The sequence below is a fragment of the Epinephelus moara genome, chromosome 18, assembly GCF_006386435.1.
Source record: "Epinephelus moara isolate mb chromosome 18, YSFRI_EMoa_1.0, whole genome shotgun sequence".
Lineage (NCBI taxonomy): Eukaryota > Metazoa > Chordata > Actinopteri > Perciformes > Serranidae > Epinephelus > Epinephelus moara.
The window spans coordinates 36,671,219-36,679,241 of NC_065523.1; the positions used below are offsets into that span (position 1 = coordinate 36,671,219).

General features: G+C 37.2%; 2 long non-coding RNA genes across 2 annotated transcripts; one reads left to right on the top strand and one right to left on the bottom strand.

Moving 5' to 3' along the window:
- The first annotated feature begins 604 nt into the window (after positions 1-604).
- LOC126405348 (uncharacterized) lies at positions 605-3,561 on the top strand. The gene is made up of 2 exons (XR_007571568.1): positions 605-1,056; positions 3,141-3,561. It is a non-coding gene; the product is annotated as an uncharacterized LOC126405348 (long non-coding RNA).
- A 925-nt stretch (positions 3,562-4,486) lies between these two features.
- LOC126405349 (uncharacterized) lies at positions 4,487-7,449 on the bottom strand. The gene is made up of 3 exons (XR_007571569.1): positions 7,321-7,449; positions 6,096-6,157; positions 4,487-4,579 (listed from the first exon to the last, which is right to left on the bottom strand). It is a non-coding gene; the product is annotated as an uncharacterized LOC126405349 (long non-coding RNA).
- Positions 7,450-8,023: the final 574 nt, after the last annotated feature.

Below are 8,023 nucleotides of genomic sequence, written 5' to 3' on the forward strand. Positions count from 1 at the left end.
TAGTTTCACCCAGAACATTTAGATTTAATATTTAGATTTATATTTAGCATTTAGATTTAGATTTAACATTTAGATTTAACATTTATATTTAGATTTAGATTTAACATTTATATTTAGCATTTAGATTTAGATTTAGATTTAACATTTAGATTTAACATTTAGGTGCCACATTTAATATTTAGATTTAATTATTTAATATATTTCTAAGTTAACAAATATTGCTGTAAATGTGGTAAAAGGTGACGTTAAAAAATTCACAACACTTTTTTAAACACTGTTTGAAGCTCAATGTGGCAAAATGTTGATGTCAGCGTGAGACACTTTACAAACGGCACCCCATACTTAACAGTATAAAATCAATAGCAGTGCACGCAGTCAATATAAAAACAACAAAATGTGAAAATACATACAATCATGATAAAACAGTACACATGTGTAAAGACAATATGCAAGATAAGACCAACTGTGAATAAAACAGTGTAAGACAATCAAGCAAAATACAACATAAAAATAAAATAAATAGACTTCAAGTTAACACAAGTCAGCAGCAGCCTTGTGATGCAGAGCAAATACCGGACGGAATAAAAAGCCCATAGATCATTATGTACTACGAGTTACTGCAGGAACAAAGTGTAGAGAGAGCGGCGGCAGTCCAGCCCATCCTCCTGAGGAAGAGGAGGATGTGCTCACTCACAGCTGCAGCTTCCGGAAACTAGACAGCAGCAGACTGCACAGAGACAGGACGTGTACAGTTTCACAAAAGTGCCCTGCTGGCAAAGCAAGTCTGTGCTTCAGTGTTGGCGTCGATATCTGATGGTGAATCTTGGTCTTCAGACACGCGGATGGACTGTACACACTACTGCACGCCTTCACGGCCAGCCTTCCTCACCGACCGTCCACACGGTTGTCCTCGTGTTTGGGAGCTGTTGGCGGGAGTCAGAGAGGACCTATGTGCCCGAGGATCATTTCAGAGAGACACAGAGCACTTCGCTCTCCATTCACAGTTTGTGTCTGAGACTTTGAGAACTGAGGATCACAGAGACAGCAATAGATGTGGTTTGTTTTGGTCTTGTTTCGTCTGTTTGTAGTTTTCTTATTTATTTATTCTGTGGTGAAAGAATCGTGAGTGATTATTTATTGCTGACTATATTCAAGCAGAATGAAAACACTGTAAAGAGAGTAAACAGCTGTAGAGACAGAAAATCCTCCCTCTACAGTTTCTCAGCATTTGGAGGCATGTGAGCCAGTGACCACAAATTACTGCTCTCGAACAACAAGAGAATTATGAGTATACATTTATGAGCACATCTGAGGAGATGTAGGCCAACAGGAAGTTAACTATCACTGTGCCACGTAGGGCCCATGCACCTGACCTTTGGACAGAGAGAAAATCCAGGGCTTTGATTGGTTAAGAGGCAGCTGATCACGCGATCCTCTGTCTGTAAATATTGACCTACGGCCGATCACTGTTTGCTCTCATGCACTGTGTGTCTGTGTTGTGCTCCCCAGCTGTGACATTTTATGGACTCAACTCACTTAACCATACTGATCATGCTCATCACGTTCACTGAAATTAATCCTACATAGGCTACTCACATATTCATGTTTGGTTACTTGTACTGTATAAGATAATCATCTATGTTGCATCGTCCTCATGTATTTTATTCATCACATGAAGTGAATGCTTTCACACCTCAGTGTCTTTGTTTGAAGGCTGAGTCATTTCCGCAGGAAATGTGAAAAGAAGAAGTAAAAGGGGATTTCTGCAATTTCTGGGAATAAAAACGGAGTGTGTTGCATCAGTTGTTCTGGATTCTTCGGTCAGTTCACTTAACATCAAGTGGCTGAATTCAGACACTCGGGCTGTATTTCGTATTATTTATTTGCACTGTATTAAAACAATTGGTTTAAAAACAACAACAACAACAACAACAAAAAAACAGATTGTGCAGGTGAGATGAAAAAGTCCTGAAAGGGTCATAAGTTATCTCACCTAAATATTCAATAAAACAAAAAGACAAAGATTTAAAATTGCCTATAAAATAATCAATAAGATACAATATAGTACCAAAAATAGAAATATAAAGTAGAAAAGAAACATAAAGTAGGCTATCTAATAAAGTCCCTAATCAATGCTGTGTGTATGTGTGTGTGGGTGTGCGCGTGTGCGTTTTGTATATTTATCAGAAACAAACAAAATCAAGAACAGAAACAAAATACTAATCAAATGTACCACTGGAGGTGTGACACTAATCTGCATTCAAAAGATCATCAAAGCACCACAGTCAAATGCAAAGTTTATTTGCATCTAAACAATAGCTCATTTTGAATATAGAGAAACCAGAAATTGTTTTAAATTATTTTTAAATATTGACAGAGATGGAGAGATGTTTACCAAGTGTTGATGATAATTCCACAGCTCTGCATCAGATACTTCAGCAAAAGCTGACCCCTTGTGGTGAGATTCTTAGGCAGATGTACAGTATATAATTGGCTTGCCGGGTACTACATTGATGAAGAATTCAGTGTGAAATAATTCTCAAAGCACTCAGGCAAAAGATCTCTCCTAAATCTGGTTTTATAAACAATAGTACAAATTTGAATTGTGTTTATATCATAAATTGTTAAGAGCTTAAGTTTGTGAAACAGTGGCAAAGACGGAACAAATGCATTTGAAAAAGTGGCACTTCTGACAAATCGTTTTTGTAACATGTAGATCCTCTTAAGACTAGTGTAATAGTTTGAACCCCATACAATGTTACAGTAACTAAAATATGGAAAAATAAGACTATAATACAAGATCAGCAAACAAGACTTATTTAAGAAATAACAAATTTTCTTAATTATACCAAGGGATTTCATAGCCTTTGTATAAATGTAATTAATATGTGTTTTCCAACAGAGTTGGTCATCAACTAGAACTCCTAAAAACTTCACAACATGCACTTGCTTAACCTGACTTCCATCTATATTTAAGGATGCACTTTCTATGTTATATTTTCTCTTACAGCTGAAGATCATGAAATTTGATTTTTTTACATTCAAAGACAATTTGTTTATTTTAAACCAATTTGAAAATTCTTTCAGACCCCTATCTGCCTCACTCATAAGACAATCAAAATTTCTGTTTGAATCTAAAGACAAGGAAGGTGGACTGTACACACGACTGCGCACCAACAGGGTTTCCTCCTGCCACCTTTCCTCCCCAGCCGTCCCTGAATCGACGCCGTAGCCTGACGCGCACCTCCCCAGAAATATGTGTGGCAGCAACACGGACCTCCTGTCTATTTTTGTAAGCTGTTAGATATCATGAGTTACACACTTTATATCTTAACTTTATACATGTTATGAGTTTGTTGTCCGTTCACACATAATATTTTTTTCCTTATCGTACATACCTTATATTTTTCAGTTTCAGCCACTGTATGTGCAGGTTTGTCTCGATATATAACAATTCTTATTATATTTGTCTGTTGTTTCCTTTTTATTTATTTGGCATTGAACCTTATTATTATTACTAAATATATAAATTATTTGTAATAGACATTTATGTCATTTTTATTTGCTATTTCTGTCATTGTGCTTTTGTTGTCTAGTAGGGCTACAATCATATCAAGTGACCTGTGTCACATGACCCTCACATGAGCTCTTAAATTGCACACCTGTCTCAAATGCATTTTAAACCCTGATGAAGACTGTGTAGTCGAAACATGTTAGTTGTCTGTGTATTAATAAAGGATTTTTAACTACAGTCAGAGTGCCTCGGTTACATTTTTGCACTATCTGACTGTACTATGGACTTGTACACTGAGTGAGCTGGAGAGACTTTTTTTTATTATCTTTCAGGGACTGAAACAGCAATAGATTATATTATTCTCGTCAGCTACCAAAAGTTTGATTTGTAGTTGCAATATTGATTATTTATATTATTAAAAAAAATCAATACTTGGCACTGTGAATCGATACAATATCGCCACACAACATAATTTGATACTGCTGTGTCGATTGTTTCCCCCACCTCCTATAGGCTACATTTAGTGCCTCACACAGATCAGAGCTCACCAAACACTATGCATAATTCATTAAATGAATGTCTGCATTAATTAATCCCCCACATGATGCACACAATTAATCTGAGTGAATCTGTGTAAGATAAAAAACAAGCTAAAAACATAACTGGGTATTTTCTTGGCAATTCTTCGAACCAGAAAGGCCTACTTTCTGTGTGCATGTCTCGTATATCTGTATATTTAATAAGGGATTTAAGTAATCATTTCAATCAATTAACCATTAACCATTAGTTACAGTCTGTACAGTCTGAGTAGGTGTAAATACTGTCTGAAACTAGGTATGTAGCAGAGTATACCGTAGGTTTGCGCTTGTTTCTAGTCTCCTCAGTAAAGTGTAAAATGCAAGTATAAGGAGAAATTGAGTAAACCACACTAACACACTGGTGAACTGATTTCCTGCCCACAGAAAGCATCAATACACCCTAACATGAATAAGACAGCAGCCTACCTTGTTTCCTATGAGGTGATACGGCACATCCTGCAGTCAATTAGAGACCAAGTGTGACACCCTGTGGACAGAAAACATAATTACAGTCTGCACAGTCAATGAGATGGCAACAGGTGCTGGCAGCTATGAATTCTTCTTCAACCCTGTTCTTCCTCATTATCATGTCTTTATAACTTATTTTAAATTGGTGTATGTTTGGACATTGCTTAAGCTCCACTTTCAAGCTGTTCCATAACTTCACTCCACAAATGGAAACACAAAACCTTTTCCTGGTTGTGCGCCACGCACTATGAGCTTTGAAATTAAATCGTTCGTAATTAATTAAATCATAACCCCCACTGGGTCACTGAACAGTTTTTTTAATATTTTCTGATAAGCAGGTTATCTCTTGCTTTAGACATTATTTGTGCAGTTTAAAAATCCACAAGATCAGAAAATTTTAATACCTTTGACTGTAAGAATAAAGAGTTTGTGTGATCAGATACCCAGCGTTATGAATTATCCACAATGCTCCTTTTTGGAAAATAGAAAGTAAATAAAGTGAACTTTTGTAATTGTTGCCCCAAACCTCTGCACTGTAAATTAAATATGGTGAGAGTGGTGAACAGCAGAGAATGTGATGTGATGTGATTTGGGGTCCAGAAACTGATTTGCTTTGTTTTGAACTGCTTTTTGACAGTTTAGTTTGTACATTTGATGTGTGATTTCCAGCTGATTTTCTCATCTATTAACACCCCAAGAAATCTGATTCCATGCACGCCTTCAATACTTACCCCATCTACCCGAATCTCTATTTGTGTTCCTCCCACAGTTACCAAATAACTTTGTTTTAGTTTTGTTCAAGTTTAGTGATCATTTGTTTCTATCAAAACACATTTTTAACTCACACATTTCTCTGCTGGTATCTTTCAATAGTTGAGGCAAAGTCTCTCCAGAGCAGAAAATGTTTGTATCATCAGCAAACAACACCAGTTTCAAAACATCGGGCACTTTGCATATGGCATTAATACAAAGGTTAAACAATTTAGGGCCCAACACTGACCCCTGGGGGACACCACAAGTAAGAGAACTCTTCCAGCTTCACATGTTGTCTTTTACTTAAATAAATTTTAACCCCACGAGGTACTACCCCCCTGAGGCCATATCGTTCTAGTTTATTGATCAATATGTCATGGCTGATTGTATCAAAAGCTTTTTTAACGATCAATAAATACCCCAGCTGTGCTTTGAAACAAACAATTTGGAAGTGGCTTTCTTCCTGTCATGTTCTCGTCTCCTGGTTAAACCTCTCTCTTTGGATGTTTTAAGTCTTTACATCTTTGAAATATTCCAAAATGTATTTTTGAATATCACAGATGGCTGAAACTATGACACTAGCTGGCAAGGACTTCTTTCTTTTACAGTCAGTCCTCCTCCCATCAGATCCCAAACCGTACACACACAGTATTTTACTCTGTTTTTAGTCGCCTCAGTAAACTGTAAAATGCAAGTGCAAGAAGACGTTCAGTGAACCCCACTAACACACTGTTCAACTAATTTCCTGCCCATTCACATCTGCAATAAACCCAGTAGCCTACCTTTTTGTTCCCATGAGGCAATGCAGACCACAGACAGCCAATCATAGATCAAGTGTGACACCCTGTGGACAGAGAATGTAATTACAGTCTGCACAGTCAATGAGATGCAACAGGTGGTGTTAAAACTGATTTCTGCATCACACCACTCCAGCAATGTAAAGCCACAACTGTAGATAAATCCACTACTTTAACCCTACTCCCAAACTTGTGATCATATGTCTGATCCCATTTGCAGCACTAAAATTGAATTAAAAATAATAACAATACTTAACATTACTATTTGTTCCCATGCCGGTACACAATGCAGTCACAGTGGTGGAAGAAGTAATCAGATCCTTTATGTATGTAATTACCAACACAGGGTAAACAAGGGTAACAGGATAAACCTGAATGGTTGTGAGATAATTAATGGGAGAGAAAAAGAAGACAACATTCTGCTACACAGATCTGTACTAATAGTTGGATTTTTCTAAAATCTTTGCTGTTATTTGTGAAATACTGGATAATTTTTGGCCTAAAATATATTTAAATAAACACATCAGATACATTAACACGGGAAATGGCTTTTACGGACATCTGAAAGTTAACAAAAGACCCCAGGGGTGAGGGAAAAATAAACGTCAGCATTTTCAAAATTGGGCCCCTCATCCACACAAGAAGGGGGATTACTATACACATCACTATGACAAACCCTTTACTTCCTGCGAAAATAAAAACGAAAAGCAGAGGTAGCCACATGTGTCCTGGGCTGAAAATATGCCCTCCAAAGAATGACTGCAGAAAAATAAAATCAAACACTGACTGAAAAATTACTGCAAGGTATTAAATCATAAAACAAATAATTGTTTTTTTCTTAATTTCTTTATTCAATCTTGAGGCTACTTTAATCAAATATTGTGTGCACAACAGAAACAGTGTAAAGAGTATAATGCTGTCAACTCTTGGTTTTCCCGTCAAACCCAATTTATGTAACTCCAACACTGCTCAGGGACGCCAGCATGCAGACATATTTAAATACACCAGTTTGAAAAATGGCAATGTTCCCTTTTTCCCTCGCTAAAAGTTAGCCTAACTTTGGAGCGTTATTTGGCCCCGTTTCCGACCAGATATCCTGACATGGTGGATCCCTCAGGTCCTCTAGTTTAATATGATAACCACTGTAGCTTTCAAACTGAGCAGAAACAGCAGGTTTTCTTCCTAAAAATGAGTCTACCTCTTTTCTCACCTTCAGCTTCGCCCGTCACACCTGCTGCTGCTTCACGTTTTGTTGTTTAATGCCTCTCTGCCTTTTATTTTCCTGCTCTCCCTGTACCTGGCTCCTCTTTGGAGCTCCTGAGCTTTGGTCCGCCATTTTGACGGTACAGCTCTTTTGAATTCCGCGCCGCGCGCACCTGACTAAAGTGAGATGGACTGAACCATTTCACGGTACCTGCGGGGGGTGTCAGTATCAGATGGCACGTTGAAATGTTTTAATAATTAAAAAACATTTATTCATCATGTAAATGCATATAACATGCATTGTCAGTGATATAAGTCAGTAAGTTAATTGTTGTAACGGATCTAATTTAAGGGTGAAACATAGACCTTTTTATCGGCGACCCCTTGGCCTTGGGCCGGGATCATCTGTGCCTTTTGACCCCCGTGACGGCGATATACAATAGATGTACAATTTGGAATGTAGTAAAGTAGGCTAGAGGTATAAAGTAGCGAATTTCAACTTTATATTAAGTCCCTAAAATTTATGGAGTCCAAACTTGCAAAAAACCTCTATTTAATGTTCAAAAATGATCTGACTAATGAAGTGTAACAGTTATTAAGTCAACATTTTGTCAATTCTTATTTATTAGGGCTAAGCTGCCAGGACACTATTGTAATCCTAGGTATTCTTCTTCTTCTTCTTCTTCTTCTTCTTCTTCTTCTTCTTCTTC